Source organism: Natator depressus, chromosome 1 (assembly GCF_965152275.1).
Source record: "Natator depressus isolate rNatDep1 chromosome 1, rNatDep2.hap1, whole genome shotgun sequence".
NCBI classification, from domain to species: Eukaryota; Metazoa; Chordata; order Testudines; family Cheloniidae; genus Natator; species Natator depressus.
In genome coordinates this window covers 215979596-216005010 of record NC_134234.1, presented here as the reverse complement: position 1 = coordinate 216005010, position 25415 = coordinate 215979596, and the positions used below count along the sequence as shown (strand labels likewise).

At 40.9% G+C, this 25415-nt stretch overlaps 1 long non-coding RNA gene across 1 annotated transcript in view; it reads right to left on the bottom strand.

Annotated features, from left to right (window-relative positions):
• LOC141975315 (uncharacterized) overlaps positions 1 to 25415 on the bottom strand; it is a 139813-nt gene that overhangs the window by 106302 nt on the left and 8096 nt on the right. The window contains exon 2 of the long non-coding RNA XR_012635893.1: positions 2356 to 2445. This is a non-coding gene — a long non-coding RNA (uncharacterized LOC141975315). The remainder of the gene's footprint in view (positions 1 to 2355; positions 2446 to 25415) is intronic.

Sequence of the window (25415 nt, the reverse complement as noted above, 5' to 3'; positions counted from 1 at the left end):
ATAGCTCCCGGGCATGCCTTCTGTGTGTGGTTCACTACAGTGGCTTCCCTGAATACACTGGGATTGCATTCTTGAAAAGAGCAATGGATACGGAAATGACATATACTGGGGAATTTTTCCCCATAAGAAATAATGAAATAAGGGGGGGCTAATGAAATAAGGGGGGATGCATTCACAATTTCACCACACTCGCCTATGACAATGCTCTTTTCACCTAAACAGTGTACCTTTTTTAGAATGACAGGCTATACAATACACATTTTACACATAAAACATTGAATAAAATAATGTAGAACCCTACTAACACCGTTCAAACACATAGAACATTTTAATACAGTAAATACAGTACAGTAACACAGTATAAAACAGTGTCAGTTACACTAAGCTTAAGTAGGGTGGCAGCTGGGTTTTCTTGGGCTGGTGTTTCCGTGGCTGGCTTTTTGGTTGCAGAAGTCTTAAAAAAGGATTTTTATCGACGTCTACTCTCCTGCATGAATCTTTGAACAATAGATCTCCCTGTAGCAAGCCACTGCATCATTGAGAGCCCTGGAGACTCTAGCAGATGGTTCATGAAAAGGATCTGTATGATTTCCATCATCTCATCTAGCAATCCAAAGAAACAGGAGAGATTCTTTGTCATCAGACTCCTGGCTTCCTGCCCTATGTCATCATCATCATTGTCCTTGCTTTCTTTGGCTATCCGTTGTTGGTCCAGCTCAATCAGTTCCTCATTTGTCAGTTGCTCAGTGTGAGACTCCAAAAACTCCTGTACATCATCCTCCTCCACCTCCTCGAAACTGACATTCTTCACCAACTTGACAATTTTCTTGGTCAAGAGCAGGAATGGCATCAAAACCCACAAAGCTGTGGACAGCATCTGGCCGCGCATGGCACCAAACACAGTTCATACATTGCAAAGTGACCTCTTCCCACAATGCGTCAATGTTTTCCACCCCATTCAAGATGTTGTAGGACTTCCAAAACTCCTTTACACTGGGCTTTCCTTCACCCGCCGTCTCCTTAATCAGCATGGAGAATGTCCTCCGTAGGTAATAAGCCCTAAACGTGACCAGCAGATGCAAGTACAGTACTGTACATTAGGCGAACGTGTTCCAATTCACGTTGGTTCCGATACGTGCAAACGACAGATATGTGGATCAGGATTAACGTGAATCAGAACACGTTCCTCTACTGATGAGCAATAGATATCCGAAACAATGGATAAGGGGAAAATGTATACTAGGGACCCCCTATACTGCTACTTATAGGGTATGGGCCCCGCTCCACTTTATAAGGTTCTCTACAAGGATGAAGAAAGACCTGGTACTGTTTCCTCACTCACTATAATGGGGTGTCCATATGGAGGGATGTTTATGTGCTCGAGGTTGACCTGCAAGTCCACTCAGCTGCAACAAGGAAGATAGGTTTTGGCTTGTATTTTAGGGGGCTTTGCTCTTCCCATGACTGGCTCCAGGAGTGATGGGAACTAGAGTTTGAAGACATTACATTCCTGCAGTTCTTCCCTATTCTGGTGGAACTCTCTGATTTAGGTTCCAGATCCAAAAAGGTAACATAGCAGTCACCCTGAGAACAGCTCCTTACAAGACAGGGGGAGCATATCTAATCCCCTGGGGGCAAATATGAACCATAGGCCAGGGCACTACCCCAGGGGAACTGTCCCAACAATGCACTTGACTGTGACGCTGGCTGGGAGTTGAGGTCTCCTCCTGCTTCAACCCCCAAAAAGGGGAGGGATGATTGTGGGCAAGCGGCAGCACTCAGATACCCACCTAGTGTGATGATTGGCTCCCCCCCCCCCACGGGAGCCCCAAGAATTGGCAAAGGATCAATGGGATGCAAGTGAGTGTGCTGGGCTGTCCCACGATGCAAACCTTGGATGTAATTTGACTAATAAAGTTGCAGTCTGGTTAAAACCCAGACCACGTGTCCTGGCATCATTCTGTGCAGTGAGCACACCAGGTGCTCCACTGATGACTTCTCCAAGGAGGAGAGTTTGAGTCCTGAACACCTGATGTGATAGTCTTACTCTCAGTTCCTGAAAAAACTGCACCTTCCCTCATACAGCCTTTACTAGAGCACAGAAAGATCTAAGTTGGACAAGATGTTAACATGGAAACAATTGGGTCAGGAATATAGATACTGGTAGATAAAGTGGGAGAATAAGGTTTCGAATACATAAGTCAGAACCAATTCTTTAAAGAATTGGACAGCTTTGATTTATACTTCTCTGAAATCTAGCCTAAGTACTTGAACCAGTTGCCTCCTAAGGACCAGGAGACATTCTTCATTTGAAAGTGGCTGAAAATACAATGAGCACAACAAATGCATACTTACTGTCCAAGCAGACTCTACAGAAAGGAAGGATCTTCGGAGAGTGCTGAGCTCATGAACTGCAGAAGTGCAATATAGCCGACGAACCTAGATCTGTTGAACAAGTTTTGAGAACAGCAATGAGGAAGCAGCAAGCAGAGGGAGACCAGAAGAGGAGACTCATTTGTCATGTGAAAGATAATAGGAAGAGGAACACGATTTCTAAAGCAGCAAGAAGGATGGTCTGACCTATCATTTAAAGGCAACAGATTTATTTTTTCCTGACTTAAGACTGACTATATAGATTAGGAGGGAAAAGAGTTTCTTCTGTTTAAAAAAATAAATAAATCTAAATCCTAGTTGGGGAGGAGTCTTACATCCCACCAGACTCAGATTAGAAACAAGTGGGTTTTTTGTGGCACCAAAGAACTTCTCAGATAAAATAATGGAAAAGAGTCCAGGCTTCAACAACCTGAGAAGGGACAATAGCTAACCCCTACGATATCTCCAGGACAAAACATTCTCCCCACTCCGTAACTAATTAATCCTTTTGCCTGCAGGATGCTTGCACCTACTAATGTCTAAGTTTATGGTACATTAAACTTTAGCTATATCCCAGTAACTTAAAGGACAGGATCATTTACAGTTTTGGCTAAAGGCCTTCAACTCCATTCTAAAACAGGGACCTCTGCAACTGAAATTACCTTGACCTAACAAATAACCACGCCCAACATTGTTTCACTTTGGAATTTTCCTTTTCTATTGGCCTAATGGAAGAATTTTACAGGGTGCCCCTGTAATCATAATCATAATATTCCTGATCAACATTAATTTAGCCCTATGGAAAAATAAAAGCCGCATCTTCATGTGGCAAATAATACCTATGTGAACTAAAGTTACTGTGTCAAGAAATCACCCATGTTAGGGATAATCAAATATAACAGACATAATCAGACGTTAGTTGGGTTGTGCAACAGTCAGAAATAAATGATGTTCATTTTAAGGTTTAGAACAAACTCTCACGTAACTGGGGACCATCAAGTTGTGCGTGTCGCTAATCTATGTTGCCACATGATTGTATTACGGTTAGTTTTTCTTTCCACTTCCTTCCTCATTTGCTGCAGCTTGTTTCTGATTAAATTATAAACTCTTTGGGACTTTATCTTCCATGGTGTTTGTAGAGCACCCATCACAATGGGGCCCTCATATAATCATCATCTTCAGGCTCTATCTGACCAGTATCAGCACCCCATTGTACAAACACATTGGAAGGGACAGTCCTTGTTTTAACTGACTGGACAGACAAAGGGTGGGGAAAAAAAAAGTACCATTATCCCAGTTGTACAAGTGGAAAACTAAGCGACAGAGATTAAATGACAATTCCAAAATCATACAGGGACCCTGTGGCAGAACTGGGGATTGAACCTAGATCTCCCAAATCCCAGTCTTGCGATTATGGCAAAGGACTATTCTTCTCCTCAGGCCTCTACTCGGGCCTTCCTGAAGACTTTCAGCACACAATTAAAAGCATTCTATGCTATCATAAGCTGCCCAGCCCATTCTAATGACTGCCCACCAGACATACATAATAATGAAACCCCTCAATTACCCCTTAAATTCCTCAGCCCACTTCTTTTCCACTGCACAGAAACAAAAAGATGGGCCTCACAGTGCGTACTGAAGGTTAACAAATCAGGCCTCTGGTGGACCATTTCTATTTGAACATATAACTGAAGACCTTCTTTACTAAGCGATCATTTACCATTTGTACCATTTCCTTGGGCAGTTGCTTAAGACAGGTTTCACAGTATATTCTATTTAATTTTCAAACAGCCTGGTGAACCTATTATTTCACTATTTATGGGTATTTCATTGCTGTAGTATCCGAGATTAACCTATTTAATGTGCAAATGTTAGAAGCCCGATTCATTTTTTACTTTTAAACATATAGTTATTTTTTGGTAGAAAGTCCAGGAAAGTCCCTCCGCTCAGCATGGCACAGTCCCACCTTCTCAGCAAAACCAGATGAATTTGAAAATAAAAGCCGTGAATTACAATGAGGTTTCTGAACTCCCACTTCTGACAGCAGTCAGCATGCTAAAAAAGTGATGTGATTTGTTGCACCAATGTTAGAGTAGAGACCAAGTTTTCAACCTGCTGTGAAACTTACTTCAGCATCATAAAAGGAAGGGCAGGGGGGAGGAATTGTGTATTACAGTGTATGTGAGAAATGTTTGAAATCTATGGTCTTTTTAACACCTGTGTGCATAGACCAGCATTCTGGGAATCAGACCTATGTCCATTTATTAGTGATATGAGATCATTTAGCTTAAATTAGTGTAAGACATATTTCTACATTGCCACCAATTTAATCCAGATTTGTAACATAAACATTTGCCAAATAGTACATCCCAGTGCCCAGTGTTATGCGATCATGTAACTTAAGACATTCTCATAGTGCATATTCCCCTAAGGGGGCAGAGTTAAGGCTGCCAGAGGAATTCTCACTTTTCTACTATTTCTGGGGTTAAACATTATACTTAATCTTATATTAACGTTTGTAGTATCAAATTTTAATGAGATCACAACACACAGTCATTTCAACTGAGACATGGAGAGAAAGAGAGAACACCCTTGTGTAGCAATAGCCCATTTCTAGCTTCCCCAACTATTCATCTTTTCACATATGCCTCCCATCAACTAAAAGGAGACTCTCCATTGATTGAGACCACAGGAAACACCAGACCAGACCAGTGGTCCTTCTAGTCCACTATCCTGTCACTGATAGCACCCACTGCAAGATGCTTCAGAGGAAGGCTACAAAAAAACCTATAACATGCAAATACGCAGCAACCCACAGGGAAGTTTCTCACCTAACTCCAGGCAATTAGTGGTTGGTTTATACCCTGAAACATGAGCCTTTATATGCCTTATATGAGGCTTTCTATGCCTTATAATTTACTCTACCTATCTTCTGTAACTGTGAATTTTCTCTGTATATCTAACATTCGCTGATAAACTCTTTCCTCAATATCTTGCAACAGTGAGTTCCACCCGTTAATTATGCACCATGTAAAAAAGAATTCCCTTTCATCCATGTGACACGTCTTGCCTTTTAATTTAGTTGAATTGGGTGTCCCCTTGTTCTTGCACTAAGGCAGAGGGAAAACAGGACTGAACAATTTATTTTCTCTATACTGTTCGTTACTTTATATGCCTCTTATGTTTTCTTCTTATTCTCTGCCTCTCAAAAACACACAGTCCAACAGGGAGATTTTCAAAGGCTCAGATGGCACTTAGATGCCTATCTGGCATCTGAGCCTTTGAAAATCTCCCTCCTAATCTTTCTCATTTCTCCTCACAGGGACAAGTCTTTTTACCCCCTTCTATCTTTGCTCTCTCTTTATTGAGATGAGGTGAGCAGATATGAAAATAACATTCAAGATGAGCGCCTGCAGTTTATTTTCACACCAGCATGAGCATGTTTTCAGGATTCACTTCTAGCCCTTCCTTAACACAGCCTAAAATTTTGTTTGCTTTTTTTAGATCACAGTAGAATTTTTGTCCCATTGAGCTAACTGTTATGACAAACGAACCACATCCCATCCTCTCTCAAGCCTTGAGCTACAACCCTCACATCCTTCCTCCAGCCTGAACTCCAGCAACCTCAGCTATTGCAGATTGCTGTGACTCACAGCTCATTCATCCCAAAATACGCTGGTGCAGCTGCTTTTTGTCTGGAGTTTGCTTTACAGATTTTACACCCAGAGCACCGCCACACAGCAAATCAAGTGGGTAAGCAGGCTGCTGACACCCTGTTCCTCCCATTGCCAGATCCTGCGACCTGCACACCTCACAACTTCTGGCAGAACAGATAGCTGTAAGAGACAAGCTTTCCCTTCCTTTTCCCAGCAGCCAAGAAGAAAGGAAGTGGATCTCTCTACATTGTCAGAACAGCAAGGAAAGAGTTTCTCGTTTTCCAGACACTTATTAGCAAAGGCCAATACTCTTAGGAGATCCCCTTAGGAAGTCCAAGGGCAGCATCTTAGTACAAAGGCCAGCATCTTAGCCCCACTCCCAATCAGAGTAGGGCACCAAAGATGTGAGGGTAGGGATGGGTGGATATCAGCCATAGACAGCAGCATCTGATGCAGCTTTCAAACCCTGTTGATAAATATACATTTATGTCAGTGGATTAAATTAAGGAGGGTTGCTGTGGCCAGACAAGGGTGTGGAATATATTCCGTATCAGTAGTGACTATCGTACTGCCCCTCAAAGGATCTTCTCCCCTCCCCTTCCCTTCAGAGACAGATACTGTACAATGTTTAATTATTAAGAACACAGAGGTGGACCAACGTTTGTATATATTGGATGAAACTAAAATCATTCTGTGTAATATCTCACTGCATACACACACAGTTACTTCAAAGCAACAGTAAAAGAGACACCAGAATTACCATGGGATCCCTTGGTATTTTTTGCAGGAGATAAGATTTGTGACATGGAGGATCAAACATTAAGAGGGAGCACTTTCAAAAGTGCTCCATCTTACTCTGACTCTGCTCCCACTGATGTCAATGGAAGGTTTGCTGCTAACATCATTGGGAGCAGTGTTAGGTCAATGCTCTGTGTGCCTGAAACCCCACCCCAAAATCCCACTTACTAGTGGCACACGGATATAGGTCAAAAAGCAATCGTCTAAAGAAATCCAAAAGGGGATAGGAGAGGGAAGAAATTACAGTGACCACGAACCTGATCATCTTCAGGACTCACCTCTTTGACACAGCTTTCCCATACACACACACGCTCTTCTCCTCTCAGAATGTGGAGGAAAGGTCAAGATATAAAGAATTCTCACATATCCCACCTGCGTCTGAACAGGGGGAGAGAAGCAAAAAAAGCCCTGGTCTTTATGTGAAACATGCACAGATTTAGTTTTGTAAGGCACTCCAATACAATAGCGATTGGCAAGCTACTAAAAAACATAGATTAGATTAGGAGAGATCAAGTATTAAAGGACAAAAGCAGCCCTTTATTTGGCAAGTTAGTCTAATCATAAAAGTGGAATGACCTCATAATGGAAATAATATATATTAACACAGATGTATGTTGTAATAATTAGACCTACAAATTTACCCTAATTGGCAGCTCAACGGTAAGAAGTGAAAATTCATGAAATGTCACAATAACCTATAACAACAAATACTGGTGGGAAAGAGTGCAAAAGCAAGACAGAAAAACAGAACTAGTACCAACAAAAAGGTCAACTGATATAATTCAAGAACTGTATTAAAATTATTACTGGTAAACAAGAGGAGTAAATGACCAGAAATCGATGAACCAATATTCATGTGTTAAAAATTAGGTCTAATTGGTAAACAAAATAATGAAGGGATGGGCTATTCCACCCATCACTCCCTTTTCAGGTCCTTAAAGAGAGACTCTGAGGAGAAAAAAACAACTACTGGAGCAAACTTCACCATCATGGCTGCCACCCTACCACCACCTGAGACTCCGGATCTTTGTCATCCTGATCCTGAGAGATGTCCTGACCAGACCCCAAGAGAGGGAGGTCAAATGACATTGCCACCATCTCCAGCTGAAGCCAAACCACCACCTGGGATGTGAGACTTTGTCTCCCTCTCACCCATGTGTCCTTTGCCTTCCCCAGCTTGTTTCTTCTCTCTCCTTTTTCCTTCTGTCAAATAAGAGGCTGGCTTAGCCATCCAAGACTGCATATTTTGCCATACTGCTGTAAGCCTGTGACCAAAAGATGGCAAATAAAAGCTATGACCTAAACAGCCAGATGCTGGTCAGGTCTCAGAGTGGCTAATAAGACCTTGTGCTGTGCCTGAGTGTCTTCAGCAGCAAGGATGCAAGTGAAAGTCAACACCAGACACAAAAAGCTGCATTTTCTATCTGTGCTATTCTTTTCTCTTCCCTTTTGTGCGTGTCTGTCTTGTTTTGTGTTTCAGGAAACAGGATCAGACTTTAACAACACCTGCAACAACAACTTAAGCCCATCTCAGCTAACTTCTTCTCTCCTCTCCCCCATCCCCTCAAAAAAGTTATTACTATCTTTGATACCATTTAAGAGAATGTCAAACAAGAGGGGCTTTTTCCTTCTAAAGACTCTCTCCAGCAAAAGTGAAAAGGAACAAGGGAGGTTGTTAAAATGAAAGCCTCATTTAATACTTTACATGTCAAATGCTTTTACTGTGTTTTCTTCTTTTCTGTATCTTTAATAAAAGGTTACAAAAATTAATGGTAAGGATCTGAAGAAGTGGGTTTTTTACCCACGAAAGCTGATGCCCAAATAAATCTGTTAGTCTTTAAGGTGCCACCGGACTCCTTGTTGTTTTTGTGGATACAGACTAAAACGGCTTCCCCCCCCCCCCCGATACTTGACAAAAATTAATGGTGTTTGCGCCATGGTACTAAGCAGGTTGACGTGTCTGTATATCAAACCCCAGACATTGTTTAAAACTGTTTAATGCTGCACAGTGACAGAGTCATGTGGGTCATAATGCCTTTGACCCCATATAGTCCATCTAAATTAATACAACAGGCACCAGGAAAAAAATCCAGTGCTTCCTTTCCAATCTAGGTTCTTATACTGTGCCCATCAGAGAGGTATCTGAGCACCTTTTATAACATTGAGAATGGAAATTAAGCAGGCCTGTTATTTTATTTATTGAATTCTCCTGCATCAGCACACTCTCCAGTGGGTGTACTCAAATGCTAGAAACACTAACCTTGCTGGTCTCATTTCTGCTTCTAGTACAGGAAGACCACTGCCCTACTGGAAAGTAACATGGAGTAGTTCATGTGGACCTCTACCACTTCCTCTAGCAGCACCAATCACGTGGCAGCCTCTGCTATTACCCCTCACACAACAAATGGACAAGATAAGATGTCAGTTCCATTCTGATGCTGGGGAAGTGCTATGAAGACAGCAGCAATGGCAGAAGTGGATTCTCTCCTGCAGGGTGAAGAGGGGCCACAGAAAAGACATCTCAATCTGTACTGAAAGCCTCATCAAAATGACTAGCTTTGGGTAAGATCTCTAGAAAATATAGGTTTTGTTCAACTAGCCTTTACAAAATCTACCCAATAGAAATGTTTCCATTAGTCAACAGGAAGGTTTTTTAAAAAATTAATATATCCCTTGTATATTTGCATCCACACTTTGCAGCACTGTGCCAGTGCATGACAACCTGAAAGTCTATTTTTATGGTCTAAATTGGGATGAGTATAAAGCGTAAATAAGCAGTTCCATGAGAAGTAAATTAGATTTTTTAAATGCTTTCAGATTCCTAATCTAAGATGTAATTTGTAAAAAAAAAAAAAAAAAAAAAAAAAGATAAGAAAATCTGATTTAGAGAACTGTGTTTCCTAACCTGAATGTGACCTTTTCAATAAATACAGCAATCCAGGAGCTAATTGAGTGGCTTCAACTCTACATCTATTCACATTCAATGTTAGGGGTTTAATCCAGCATTTTGTGCCTGTTGCTCACAGAAATGCCATGGCCCTCCAGGCTCCACAGCCTACTTGCCATTCACTTTTGTATATCTGCTCTCTTCAACAGGACTTGAATGTTGTCCTCCCTCCCCCTTCCCCAGAACAGAGTCCCTGCTCCAGTCTGGCCTAAATGCCATGCAACAACTAGGCTCATGTTCCTGATGTCAGGAAATTCCCTAGAAACATAGAAGGTTACATCATTTCAGTGACTGGTTCAGCTAGACCAGAGCTGAACATGGCTTAGATGCAAGCGCAGACAAGCACAAACCATGTTCTGCACTAATTCAGCAAGCAGTGCTTAACCACTGTTAGTTGAGCTGATGCCAAACAGTTTGACACTATACTTACAGCCAACCCATGTTCAGCAAGTGCAGCTAAACTGATAGCTGACAACCGACTACCAAAGCAGTGCTGTTTGTTTAAATCACAGGTTCTTTGATTTACTCACAGCAGTACAGCTAGGACCACCCCTGGATGAAATTAAGAAGGGAAAAGTTTAGGCTTCCTGAGAATGATATGTATTAGGCTGTGGAATAATCTCCCAAGGGGAGTGGTGGAAGCCTCATCTCTTGGAATTTTCAAAACTAGACAAGACATTGGAGAATCTGCTGCAGAGAATATGTCTCTCTGCAGAGAACAATCCAACACTGACTCCAGACAGATGGGAGTATGATCCAATACGTCTTTTCTATCTTTAGTTTCTGACTGATCCCAGAGGATCTGACATTATTCAGCACATTTAAGAGGGTGCTGAAATCTCTCCCAGCCAAGAGGCCCACTCCAGAGTTGTGCTATGGACAGCAGTCCAACATCCAATAAATATCAGAGCAATAACCATTGGCTGGTATACACAGCTCTCCTTGTCTGACCTGGAGAACAGACATATCAGCCCCAAACAGTTGGTGAAAAAAGAAAAACCATTAGTGGAATCCCCTTCATTCCCAGCAATACAAGTAGTTGTTTTTGTTAAGTAAAACATCCATCAGTGGCTAGGTTGCAAAACTGACCTGCCCAAAACCTCAACAGTCATGCTGGAAAGTTATTCCTGCTCTTGAGCGGAGTGACTGCTTTCTACACAACCATGGGTTTCAAGAAAACATGAACCTTCTGGTCATGTGCACAATGAGGAGGAAGGGAGGTCATTCATACCAGCAGATGGAGCTGAAGAGCTAGGGAAGGAAAAGAGGGCTGGAGCACGGGATTACGTGGTAAACCATGATCCATAACAGTAGAGGACTTGCAGAACCTAGAAGGTGTGGATGTTTTCTCTTACATGGGGCCCAATGCTTGATAACACCTTTCTCCTGAAAGCCAGAGGGCACATCACCATACTTCGACATGTACAAAAAGGCATATGCTTCTTCCCGCTACTCAAATCATGTCCCAAGAGCAAATGGAGTTGTTTTTGTTTGGTTTTAAATGGATGCCTTGGACTAACGCCAACAGGGCCAATCAAGCAGCTACTTAAACCCTGACTAACGGGCAGCAGACTATTGCTGCGGTATTTTAGGCATGAAGCACGGAATGAGTGCATTTTATTAGTAAAAATAAATAAATCCTGCATCCCTCTCAACATATAGGCCTTCAAAGAGAAAAGAGAATGTGGTCTAGTAGTTCGAGCAGAGGGAACTGGCAGCCAACTTCCCCAGCTAACTTCTGTGGGATGCTGGGCAAGTCACTTAACCTCTTTGTGCCTCCATTTCCTAACATTAAAATGAGGGTGATGACACATCGCTTAATTAGTGGCTTCAAATACTCAGACAATAGGAGTAAAATATCTTTTGCTATGTGCTGATGTTGGAAAAGGACTCTGAGATCCCTGCATCAAAAATGTAAGTGCAAATTAGTATTTTTAGTATTGTTTTTAAAACCAATTGTATTTATTATAAATGAACTAGCTAGTCTGGTTTTCCTTTTCTGGTTGAATGTGAAAGTGCTGGAGAAAATACCAAAACTGGCAAACAGTAGCCTTACTGTAAAAGGGGTCCAGCCCTTTAAGCTTAGGGATGGTCCAGCTCTTCTAACACAGATCCTCAGCTCTTTAAAAAGGGACTGGGGGGAGGGGGAGAGAGGGAGGAAGGGATGTAGTCTGGTGGGGGGAGGGAAGGGTAACAGGACTAAAATGAGAGCAAGGCAGGGCCTGTTGCTCAATCTAAGAGCCACCTGCATGAGGTAGGTGATACTTGTGGGTCTCTCCACAGAGGAAACTGGCTGTTGGAGCTCAGCAGGAGGCACCACCCTTACTAGGGAAGGTGACAGCTGAACCAAGCTTATGGGGAAGGCTGAGAGCTTTCAGGATTAGAATAATCTGGTTAGAAGGAGCCATAAGGGAAACAGGCTCAGGATGGGTGGGTCTCTTATATGACTGTTGGGAGAGATTTTGTGATATTATTAAACCTGCCCCCAGGAGGGATGGTGCTGTTTGAGACTTATTAAACCATGCTGAGGTGGTTTGGAAATTCCAGAGTGTCATTAAACCCAAACCACTGCTAGAGAAGGGGAGACTGAGCCATGGTCCAAACAGAGGTAAGCCAACTCCGTGATGCTCACTTTACACAATTAATGAGGATTTCAGGTGCTTCCTCCAGTAAAAATCAGGCACAGGATGATGTTTAAGAATGATTATTCCTTTGTGTCAGAATATTTCCCTGCTCTCCGTGGAAACCGCACAAGAAAGGTTTGCTTATTAAATAGAAACAAAGTGCTATTGGATTTCCCCATTAACCCTCCTCCCCGATCCCTTTATTTTATTGTATTTCTATTCTTCAGTACAGAGCAAACCTGGAAAAGAGTTCTCTCTACCAATTTTATTTTCTAGTTGACAAATCATTCGTTTTTTCCCAGTGTACGAAACATAACAGAAGTCGACAGGATCTTATCCAGTACTGGGAATATTGTTAGGTTTCTGCTGCTGAACTGACAGGAGAAGGATGAGGTTTTCTTGAGAACATTCAGCAACAAAAAGTTGGGGGGGAGGGGTGTCTTTTAAAGAGACAGTTTCATCTTAAAAAACAGGCAACTCCAAAGTGTATTATGAATAGTGTCAGTACTATATTCACCTCTGTGTCTCACTGCAAGTTTTTTCTGATTTTAGAATCACATTTTTTTTTTTTTTAAGGAATTTCTCTCCCAGTTTGTTGAGAAAAAAACACACACAACAGGCGAAACTGATTATATACAAAGTGCTTTCAAAAAGCACAAAGCAAATTGAGGAAAATGATCTGTTTCCCCTATTCTCTTTCAGTTCTAGTTTTAGTTGATTTTCAGACAGAAGGGGTTTTTATTTGACAGCAGAGAGACGTGTTTCAATGTTAAATTTTTAGAGACAGAGTGGTGAATTTTTAAACTATTTCAAATACAACTCAAATTTTGCAGTGGGTTGGGAAGAGCGAAGTTAGATGACAGAATGATCATTGTGACACTTGATCTTATCTACAAGGATCAGACACTCAGAGTCAGCATCAAATTCACTAAGAACTCCTCCCACCCACGTTTAAACATATTTCCTAGTAAAGACAAGTCCTCTGTGAATGTAGAATCAAATTAAATAAAAATCTTAAATGAATCCACATGTTCCATAGAATCTCTATGGATAGTAATTCCATGCCCTAAGAAGAATATAACACATTTCAGAGTAGCAGCCGTGTTAGTCTGTATCTGCAAAAAGAAAAGGAGTACTAGTGGCACCTTAGAGACTAACAAATTTATCTGAGATTAAGCTTTCATGAACTACAGCTCACTTCATCGGATCCAATGAAGAGAGCTGTAGCTCATGAAAGCTTATGCTCAAATAAATTTGTTAATCTCTAATGTGCCACAAGTACTCCTTTTCTTTTTAAGAATATAGCAGTAGGGAATCTATTCTCAACCACCTGACCAAGACAGTGATAGTGATGATGAAATGCTAAGGGAGATTAGAGAGGCTATCAAAATAAAGAACCCAATAATAGTGGGGGATTTCAGTTATCCCCATATTGACTGGGTACATGCCACCTCAGGACGAAATGCAGAGACAAAATTTCTCGATACTTTAAATGACTACCTCTTGGAGCAGCTGGTACAGGAACCCACAAAGGGAGAGGCAACTCTCGATTTAGTCTTGAGTGGAGCGCAGGATCTGGTCCAAGAGGCAGACTAAGCACGTGCTTAGGGCACCCGCAAAGCAGGGGGCACCAAAAAAAAAAAACATTTTTTTTTAAATTTGATATTTGATATTTCAAAAAAAGCATCGAAGTAGTCATCATGGGAAAAATTAGAACTTTGTTAGACTTCCTTACACTCCACTACACATACTTCCCCTGTTTTTCTGTTCTCTTTTTATTACTTAGCCCCACCTAAACCAGGGGGGCATCGTACTAACGTAGATCAAAATAATGCGAGGAAATCAGATCCTATCATGTATTGCAATAAATTTATGTTTTATTATTGATGTATTCTTCTGAGTTATACGTACTTGATTCGTTTTTTTTCTTATACTCTCTCTCTATATATATATACACACACACCTAAAAATAGTGTATGTTGTGTAATTTGTTGTTTTTTTTAAGTTCAGACAACTGAGATAAGGCGCAGGATGAAATGTAACCGAGTGGAGCACAGAAACATAAACTTGCAGAAGAAAAGAAACAAAAAACTAGTGAAATTTTCCAAAATCTTCCAAAGCGGACATCATTTTTCAAAGCAAATCCATCAGAAGCAACATCTTCTCTCAGTAGCACAGACAACGTTCCAAAACCTGTAGGTGTTTCAGAGACTGACCCTTCTTCTATTGGTGAAACAAACACCATTCCAGAACATGTAGATGTGTCAGAGACTGTAACTGATCAACCTACTCCTGGTGGTAAAACAGATGTTGTTCTAAAAGGTGTGGATGTGTCAGAGACTAAGCCTGCTCATGCTGTAAATAATAGGAGAAAAGATCCTGGTATGTGGGTTGATTTCAGTACCGATGATGTAGCTTACTGGATAGATCGTGGACCAAATGACTGTCAACACCATACTGGGCCATTTGAGAAATCACGTCAGACTTTTATCAATGGCAAACAAACAAGATACTGTCCACAAAAAATATTTTTCGGCATGAAAGTGAATGGTGAGAAATACACTCAAGAATGGCTACTGTATTCACCATCAATAGGGTCTGTGTACTGCTTTGTTTGCAAACTTTTTGAATATAAACCTTCAACATCCCGGTTTGCTGCAGATGGATTTAGTGACTGGCGGAATACTGTTTTAATTGAACAACATGAAAATAGCACTACTCACAGAGATTCAATGTTGACATATTTAAATCGAAGACAGGGCTTTCGATCAACACAAAAATTGGAAGAACAAATTAAAGGGGAGCGTGAATACTGGCAACATGCCTTACAGCGTGTTATAGATGTTATTCAAACATTAGCTGAATGTGGTCTGCCTTTCCGGGGATCAAATGACACATTTGGATCATTGCAGAATGGAAATTTCTTGGGATTGTTGGAGCCTGTGGCTCAGTTTGACCCATTTTTAGCAGGCCATATCTCAAAATATGGGAATGCTGGCAAAGGTAACCCATCATACTTATCCAAGATAATATGTGATGAACTCATTGGTCTAATGGGTGACAAAGTTCGTTCAGCTATTGTGGATGAAATAAGTACTGCTGGGTACTTCAGTTTATCTGTCAACTCTACACCTGATCTTTCACATATTGATCAATTGAGTATTGTACTAAGATATGTGTCTCCCACAGATGGAAAACCAGTTGAACGATTTATAACATTCCTCAATTTGAAAAACATTCCACACTGGTGAAGAAATGGCAAACCAAGTACTGCATGATCTGGGCCAAGTTTGCAAAATAGATTTCTCAAAGTGCAGAGGTCAGTCTTATGACAATGCTACTAACATGTCAGGGTGTTATCAAGGAATGCAGAAGAAGCTTTTAGAACACAACAAATATGCCATATTCATACCATGTGCTGCACACTCTCTCAATATTGTTGGCCGCAGTGCTGTTGATTGTTGTCCGGTGGCAGTAAGTTTTTTCTCAACAGTCCAGTTACTTTATACATTTTTCTCTGCCTCAGCACACCGATGGGCAGTTCTTAAAACATATTTGGGCAATGATCGTGTGTTGAAATATCTTTCTAATACTCGCTGGGACTGGGAGGCACATGCAGTGGCAACAAGTGCAATTCTGGAGTCCTACTCAAAGATTGTGGATGCATTAGAAAGTATAGCTGAAGACCAATCACAAAAGGGAGAAACTATACAAGAGGCAGAAAACACTGCAAACAAGATGCAAGAATTAGAGTTTGTATTCATATAGACCATGTGGAATGAAATTTTACAACACTTTTACCAACAAGTCAAGCTCTCTAAGAAAAAGAATTGGATTTGAAAACATGTGCAGACCTCTGTCAATCATTAGCAGACACTTACACACTTTGAGGAATGATTTTGAAAGATTTGAAGACATATCAAAAGATATCTTGCCTGATACTAACTACAAAGAAGCCCAGTCCCGCAAGCAAATCAGGAAAAAAACAAGCAAATGATAGCAGTGCAACAGAAACAGCATTGAATCCTAGAGACAAATTTTGCGTATCTACTTACTACGCTATAGTTGATACACTTGAAGCTCATACGAAGAGGAGAGATGAAGTGTACAAAGAAGTATCAAGTAGATTTTCTTTTCTAAACTTTATGGACTCATCTGAGGAACAATATTCACAAGGTTCCCAAAAGCTAGTTGACTCATACCCTGTTGACTTGAACATGAATCCTTCATAGAATCATAGAATATCAGGGTTGGAAGGGACCTCAGGAGGTCATCTAGTCCAATCCCCTGCTCAAAGCAGGACCAATCCCCAACTAAATCATCCCAGCCAGGGCTTTGTGGACAAGTACAGCAGTTCCACTGTTATATGCGCGCAAAGTTTAATGAAACAGGAAAAATGAAATTCAGTCACATTGATTTTCATGACACAATGTTGAAAGACGGAATACAATGTATATTTCCAAATGTAGAGATCGCACTACGTATTTTTCTAACACTGATGATTACTAACTGCTCCACAGAAGGCTCTTTTTCTCAGCTGAAAAGAATAAAAAACCCTCAGAGAACAACAATGTGTCAGGACAGACTTGATTCACTTTCCCTATTGTGTACGGAAGCGGACATGCTTCGTCGAGTCAGCTTTGATGAACTTATCCAGAATCTTGCAATCAGAAAATCTAGAAAGAAGCTATTTTAATTTCAGCATACATGTAAGTTTTGTGTCATTTTGAAAAATAAAATTTTATTTTACGGTATAGTATTGTTTTTATTTTGAATTACATATTGGGGGGGCACCATAATCTTTTCAGTGTTTAGGGCCTCTAAAGGTCTTAATCCGGCCCTGAACAGGACCGCTTGGAAATAGTGACCATAATATAACAACATTTAACATTCCTGTGGTGGGAAGAACACCTCAACAGCCCAGCACTGTGGCATTTAATTTCAGAAAGGGGAACTATGCAAAAATGAGGAGGTTAGTTAAACACAAATTAAAAGTGACTAGAGTGAAATCCCTGGAACCTGTATGGACACTTTTCAAAGACACTATAATAGAGGCTCAACTGAAATGTATACCCCAAATTAAAAAACACAGTAAAAGAACTAAAAAAGAGCCACCGTGGCTTAACAACTATGTAAAAGAAGCAGTGAGAGATAAAAAGGCATCTTTTAAAAAGTGGAAGTCAAATCCTAGTGAGGTAAATAGAAAGGCACATAAACACTGCCAAATTAAATGTAAAAATGTAATAAGAAAGGCCAAAAAGGAGTTTGAAGAACAGCTAGCCAAAACCTCAAAAGGTAATAACATGTTTTTAAGTACATCAGAAGCAGGAACCCTGCTAAACAACCAGTGGGGCCCCTGGACGATCGAGATACAAAAGGAGCACTTAAAGACAATAAAGTCATCGCAGAGAAACTAAATGAATTCTTTGCTTCAGTCTTCACGGCTGAGGATGTTAAGGAGATTCCCAGACCTGAGCCGTCTGTTGCAGATGACAAATCTGAGGAATTGTCACAGATTGAAGTGTCATTAGAGGTGGTTTTGGAATTAATTGAGAAACTTAACAACAACAAGTCATCGTGACCACATGGCATTCACCCAAGAGTTCTGAAAGAACTCAAATGTGAAATTGCGGAACTATTAACTATGGTTTGTAACCTGTCCTTTAAATCAGCTACTGTACCCAATGACTGGAAGAGAGCTAATGTAACGCCAATATTTAAGAAGGGCTCTAGAGGTAATCCTGGCAATTACAGACTGGTAAGTCTAACGTCAGTAACGGGCAAATTAGTTGAAACAATAGTAAAGAATAAAATTGTCAGACACATAAGAACATAAATTGTTGCACAAAAGTCAACATGGTTTCTGTAAAGGGAGATCATGTCTTACTAATCTATTAGAGTTCTCTGAAAGGGTCAACAAACATGTGGACAAGGGGGATCCAGTGGACATAGTGTACTTAGATTTCCAAAAAGCCTTTGACAAGGTCCCTCACCAAAGGCTCTTATGTAAATTAAGTTGTCATGAGATAAGAGGGAAGATCCTTTCCTGGATTGAGAACTGGTTAGAAGACAGGGAACAAAAGGTAGGAATAAATGGTAAATTTTCAGAATGGAGTGGGGTAACTAGTGGTGTTCCCCAAGGGCCAGTCCTAGGACCAATCCTATTCAACCTATTCATAAATGATCTGGAGAAAGGGGTAAACAGTGAGGTGGCAAAGTTTGCAAATGATACTAAACTGCTCAAGATAGTAAAGACCAAAGCAGACTGTGAAGAACTTCAAAAAGATCTCATGAAACTAAGTGACTGGGCAACAAAATGGCAAATGAAATGTAATGTGGATAAATGTAAAGTAATGCACATTGGAAAAAATAACCCCAACTAGACATACAATATGATGGGGGCTAATTTAGCTACAACTAATCAGGAAAGTGATCTTGGAGTCATCGTGGATAGTTCTCTAAAGACATCCACGCAGTGTGCAGTGGCAGTCAAAAAAGCAAACAGGATGTTAGGAATCATTAAAAAAGGGATAGAGAATAAGACGGAGAATATTTTATTGCCCTTATATAAATCCATGGTACGCCCAAATCTTGAATACTGCATACAGATGTGGTCTTCTCATCTCAAAAAAGATATACTGGCATTAGAAAAGGTTCAGAAAAGGGCAACTAAAATGATTAGGGGTTTGGAACGGGTCCCATATGAGGAGAGATTAAAGAAGCTAGGACTTTTTATCTTGGAAAAGAAGAGACTAAGGGGGGATAGGATAGAGGTCTATAAAATCATGAGTGGTGTGGAGGAAGTGAATAAGGAAAAGTTATTTACTTGTTCCCATAATATAAGAACTAGGGGCCACCAAATGAAATTAATGGGCAGCAGATTTAAAACAAATAAAAGGAAGTTCTTCTTCACTCAGCGCACAGTCAACCTGTGGAACTCCTTGCCTGAGGAGGTTGTGAAGGCTAGGACTATCACAGGGTTTAAAAGAGAACTGGATAAATTCATGGAGGTTAAGTCCATTAATGGATATTAGCCAGGATGTGTAAGGAATGGTGTCCCTAGCCTCTGTTTGTCAGAGCGTGGAGATGGATGGCAGGAAAGAGATCACTTGATGATTACCTGTTAGGTTCACTCCCTCTGTAGCACCTGGCATTGGCCACTGTCGGTAGACAGGATACTGGGCTTGATGGACCTTTGGTCTGACCCAATATGGCCTTTCTTATGTGAATGCATATCTTTAAACATTCCCCCAGCAACGTCTGTAATTCAAACCTTGCTGCATTGTGCTAGTGCAGAAGCGGAAAGTGAAAGCACACTGTTCTATTTTCACTCCTTACACTTTGCGGTGAGGTAACAATTTCACTAAGCTCTCTCTCTCTCTCTCTCTGTTCTCATAATTAAAGATACTAGTAGTGTCACAGGGAGGGGCATCTGCTTTTAAATGCTCAGTATCAATCAACTGATAGTGTCCCTTTCATTTAGAGACTTTAATTTGTCAAATAATCGTGCATAGCAACGTTCAGTTTCAGTAACCCCTTTATGTTATGTCACACATCTGACCCCTCTGCACAAGTAGCGTAAAGTGCCACCCAGCATACTGAAGTAGGGTTAGATATTTACTGCTGCATTCTAGGTGAGGGGTTTTCATCCTGCCCTTTCCATATTGTTAAATGGAAAGGTGGCCCTGAGGAGGGATGATGTGGTATGGAAAAGATTGAGACGCACTGTTCTAAGACAATGAGTTTATGTCCAGCATGCCGTCAAAAATCCCATTCTAACCATGATTTCCTACCCACATAATCTCTTCACACCCTCCTTCACCTGAACTGCTGTCTGTGTCTTCCCCACCGCAGAGTTTCTTAAGGAAAGGGATTTTGTAAAATGGGAACACCACCCTGGTGAGAAACTCAGCCTCTCTGTCATTGTCAACTGCTGGCTAGGGGGCAAGGTGCTGGGATTTCTATCAGAGTGCTGTTCCTTTACCCTGCCCGCGTGAGGGCTCCATCTTTCCCATGAGTCACTGGGGCTGGTGAGTAGGTGTCTTATACATTTGAAGTTCCACATTCTACACTGCTCTAGAGGCTGGAAGAGAAAAGGAACTCAGACTGTTTTCCACCCCATCCCCCAGAACTTCCTAGCTGTTGAAAAGAAGACACTGGGGGGAGGGCAAAGAGGGTGTCTATTAATCCATCCCTCCTCCAGCTTGTTTTTTTGGGTTCTCTTTGCTCCATATGAGTAACTCCAGTGCCTACTTCTACTGCTACTTAGAGCTTTTCCAAGCAATAGCAGCACCACTACTATGAAACTGACATGATTCTTGACAGTTCCACTGCTTGATTTCAAAAGAGCTAACTTTAAAAAATTAAGGGAATTAGTTAGGGAAGTGGACTGGACTGAAGAACTCAAGGATCTGAATGTGGAGGAAACTTGGAATTACTTTAAGTCAAAGTTGCAGAAATTATCTGAAGACTGCATCCCAAGCAAGAGTGGGGAAAATTCGTAGGGAAGGGTTGCAGAGCAACCTGGATGAACAAGCATCTCAAACATATGATTAAGAGAAAGCAGAAAGCCTATAAGGGTTAAAAGATGGGATGGATCTGCAAGAAAAGCATCCTCTTAGAGGTCAGAAAGTGTAGAGATAAAGTGAGAACTGTCAAAAGTCAGAATTGGACTTTGTAAAGGGAATTGAAACGAATAGTAAAAGATTCTTTCACCATGTAAATAAAAAGAAGACAAGGAAAGAAAGGGGACCACTAAGCACGGAGGATGGGGTGAAGATTAAAGATCATCTAGGCATGGCCCAACACCTACACAAATACTTTGCTTCAGTTTTTAAATGAGGCTAATGAAGAGCTTAGGTGTAGTGGCAGTGTGGCTAATGGGAATGAGGATACAGAGGTAAAAATTACCACATCTGAGGTGGAAGTCAAACTCAAACAGCTTGGTGAGACTAAATCAGCAGGCCCAGATAATCTCCATCCTAGAATATTAATGAAACTGGCATAGGAAATTGCAAGCCCAATAGCAAGAATTTTTAATTAATCTATAAACTTGGGGGTTGTACCCTATGACTGGAGAATTGCTAATATAATTCCTTTATTTTTAAGAAAGGGGAAAAAAGTGATCTGGGAAACTAAAAGCCTGTTAGTTTGACCTCAGTTGTATGCAAGGGCTTGGAACAAATTTTGAAGGAGAAAGTAGTTATGGGCATAGCGGTGAACAGTAATTGGGATAAAACAGAACATGGTTTTACAAAAGGTAGATCGTGCCAGAGCAACCTGATCTCCTTCGAGAAGATAACTGATCATTTAGACAATGGATTTCAGTAAGGCATTTGATACAGTTCCACATGAGAAATTATTAGTTAAATTGGAGAAAATGGATATTCATATGAGAACTGAAAGGTGGATAAGGAACTGATTAAAGGGGAGACTACAATGGGTCATACTGAAGGTGAACTGTCAGGCTGGAGGGAGGTTACTAGTAGAGTTGCTCAGGGACCAGTCTTGGGACCAATCTCAACATTTTTATTACTGACTTTGGTGCGAAAAGTGGGAGTGTGCTAATAAAATTTGTAGATGACATAAAGTTGGGAGATATTGCCAATACAGAGGAGGACTGGAATATCATACTAAAAGATCTGGATGATCTTGTAAACTGGCGTAATAGAAATTAGATGAAATTTAATAGTGCAAAGTCATGCATTTCGGGATTAACAAGAAGAATTTTTGCTCTAAGCTGGATACTTACCAGTTGGAAGCGACAGAGCAGGAAAAAGACTGCGGTGTATTGGTTGATCACAAAATGACTATGAGAAGTCAAAGTGATGTGGCTGTGAAAAAGACTAATGCAGTCCTAGGATGCATCAGGAAAGGTATTTCCAGTAGAGACAGGGAAGTGTTAGTGCCATTATACAAGGGCACTGGTGAGACCTCATCTGGAATAATGTGTGTAATTCTGGTCTTCCATGTTTGAGAAAGACAAGTTCAAACTGGAACAAGTGCAGAGAAGGACTACTAGGATGATCCAAGAAATGGAAAACCTACCTTATGAGAGGAGACTCAAAGAGTTTAACTTGTTTAGCATAACCAAAAGAAGTCTGAAGGGAGATATGATTGCTCTTTATAAATTCATCAGAGGGATAAATACCAGGAAGAGAGAGAGAGAAGTTATTTAAATTAAGGACAGTATTGACACAAGAACAAATGGATATAAACTGGCCATCAACAAGTTTAGGCTCAAAATTAAAGGTTTCTAACCATCAGAAGAGTGAAGTTCTGGAACAGCCTTCCAAGGGGAGCAGTGGGGACAAAAAACCGAACTGGCTTTAAGACCTGATAAGTTTGATAAGTTTACGGAGGGGATGATATGACAGGACTGCCTATGATGGCATGTGACCCATCGGCGACTGTCAGCAGCAAAAATCCCCAACAGCTGGAGACAGGACACTAGAGGAGGAGGGCTCTGAGTTACTACAGAGAATTCTTTCCCAGGTGTCTGGCTGGTGGGTCATGTCCACATGCTCAGGATCTAACTGATCACCATATTTGAGGTCGGGAAGGAATTTTCATTCGGGTCAGATTGGCAGAGACCCTGGGTGATTTTAGTCTTCCTCTGCAGCACAGTCACTTGCAGGTTTAAACGAGTGTGGATTTTATGTAACTTGAAAGTCTTTAAACCAGTGGTTCTCAACCTGTGACCCTGTCAGGGTTCCCTCCCCACTTTGAACTCTAGGGAACAGATGTGGGAACCAGCATGAAAGACCCCCTAAGCTTATTTCTACCAGCTTAGGTTAAAACTTCCCCAAGGCACAAATTCTTTGCCCTTGGAGGGTATGCTGCCACCACCAAGTGATTTAACAAAGAATCAGGGAAAGGACCATTTGGAGTTCCTATTCCCCCCAAATATCCCCCCAAGCCCTTACACCCCCTCTCCTGGGGACGCTTGAGAATAATATCCTAACCATTTGGTTACAAAGCAATCACAGACCCAAACCCCTGGGTCTTAGGACAATAGAGAAATCAGTCAGGTTCTTAAAAGAAGGATTTTATTTTAAAAAAAGGTAAAAATCACCTCTGTAAAATCAGGATGGAAAATAACTTTACAGGGTAACAAAAGATTCAAAAACACAGCAGAACTTCCTCTAGGCTTAGTTTCAAAGTTACAAAAAACAGGAATAAACCTCCCTCCAGCAAAGAAAAAATTCACAAGCAAAACAATCTAACGTAACACGCCTTGCCTGGCTTTTACTTACTACTTTTGTAATATGAGAGACTTTTAGAATGGTTTATAGGAGAAGGAGTTTTCTGACCTGATGCTTCTCTGCTTCCCAAGAGAACACACCAAACAAAGCCTTCCCCCCACCCAGGATTTGAAAGTATCTTCTTTCCCCATTGGTCCTTTTGGTCAGGTGCCAAGCAGGTTATTTGAGCTTCTTAACCCCTTACAGGTAAGGAGGAATTCTAGGCTACCCTTAGCTGTATGGTTATGACAGACCCAATCAGCACACAGCTACGGCCCATGTGACACCCTCAGGGCCATACAAGTACTATGTATATTGTGTGGATGTGGCCGACATAACACATAGAGTCCTGCATATGAGGCCTTCAGTGGTAAATAGGTTGTGAACCACTGCTTTAAGCCATGATTTTAGGACTTCAGTAACTCAGCCAGAGGTTAGGGGTCTATTGCAGGAGTGAGTGGGCGAGGTTCTGTGGCCTGAAATGTGCAGAAGATCAGACTAGATGACCACGATGGTCCCTTCTGATCTTAAAGCCTGAGTCTATGTCCCTTCTGGTAACAGTCCACCGGTTTTCTTAATTCCAGACCACGGCTGCTTGGCAAAGGTTGGGGAGGCAGTGTAGGCACAGGAGCTGCATGTGGGCAGACTTATCAATAAGATACTGCCTCAGTTTGAACTATTCATATTTGGAAGGTTGTCTTTGCTATCCTACAGGCTAGAAACTTGGTTTTATTTTAAATGCAAGCTTATTCTGAATACTTTGCTGGTGAAGTTCCCCTCACTCATGAAGAGAAGTATCCCAACTGCCTGACAGAATTTTTCCAAAGTGCTCTCAAATACAGTACATATAAATAATACCCTGCATGTTGTCCTTGACTCAATAAGGAAATGAACATGCTAGATATTATTAGCACACAGTTTCCAAGCCTTCATAACTTCAGTTACAGCATATCAAATCCCAGTTTCTTCAAACAGGGCAAAACAATTGTTCCTCGCTCACACGGAGTTACATTTTCAGTATGAAGAACGGAATGAAGCTGGCTTTGAGATAAGTGAATGCCAAGAAAAGCGTACAATTGTTTAAAATGTAAAATGAGTCAAACACAGCCATCCTTGCTCCAAATTAAAGTATGAAAAACTTCTGATGAAAATGGCGAGAGTTATAAACAAAACAGGAGTTTCAAAGGGCATTCTCCATTACCCTCTCCATTTTTAAAGGTTTAAAAAAAAGTCATCCCAAAAAAACCTCTCTGCCTGTGTTTAACACCAATTCAGGGTGATCTTGCAAACAATACTACAAATAGTGTTCATTGCCATGAATAGTCCCATGGAAGAGACAATGTTCAGTATTAAATTTCAAAGGACCGGGTGCTTGGGTTATTAGAAGTCAGAGAATTTTAAGGATGGTCTACACACACTTTGTATACCACTTTAAATTTATTGGTTTAGATTAGAAACATATTGTTAAAGTAGTACAACTCGCTAGGGTGGATGCAGTTATACCTTTATAAAGGTGCTTCTGCTGAATATAGCTCACCAGGGGAATAAACTAGATCAGCACAAGGACCTTTATAGTGATAAATCTGCACCCACACCAGGGTACTGCTGCTTTAACAATATCAGTATAAAACTCACACATCCCCCAACTGACACAGTTAAATTGGTACAAAAAACTGTGTGGGCAGGCCTTAGAAATGTAATTTACTTTTCAATATTTAATGCTCTTAGATTCCTTTTTGTATTTTTCTCAGCACGGACAATGAAAGCAGACTCC